This window comes from Penaeus monodon, chromosome 34 (genome assembly GCF_015228065.2).
Source record: "Penaeus monodon isolate SGIC_2016 chromosome 34, NSTDA_Pmon_1, whole genome shotgun sequence".
NCBI classification, from domain to species: domain Eukaryota; kingdom Metazoa; phylum Arthropoda; class Malacostraca; order Decapoda; family Penaeidae; genus Penaeus; species Penaeus monodon.
Window position 1 is genome coordinate 1,594,367 of NC_051419.1, and position 207 is coordinate 1,594,573.

Genomic DNA, 207 nt, shown 5'->3' on the forward strand with positions numbered 1-207 from the left:
GTGTAGGCACGCGGATATTAACTTTTCATCTTATTTCCCATGTATACACGTACAGATAGAGGTTCACGTACACACACGAGCAGAAACACTCGTGCACACATAAATACATTCTCTCTCTCTCTCATCTATACACACCTGTTCACCAAGCTAGACATATAATCAAACTAGCCTTTATACACTCACCCCATCCTCCTGACACGCACATCT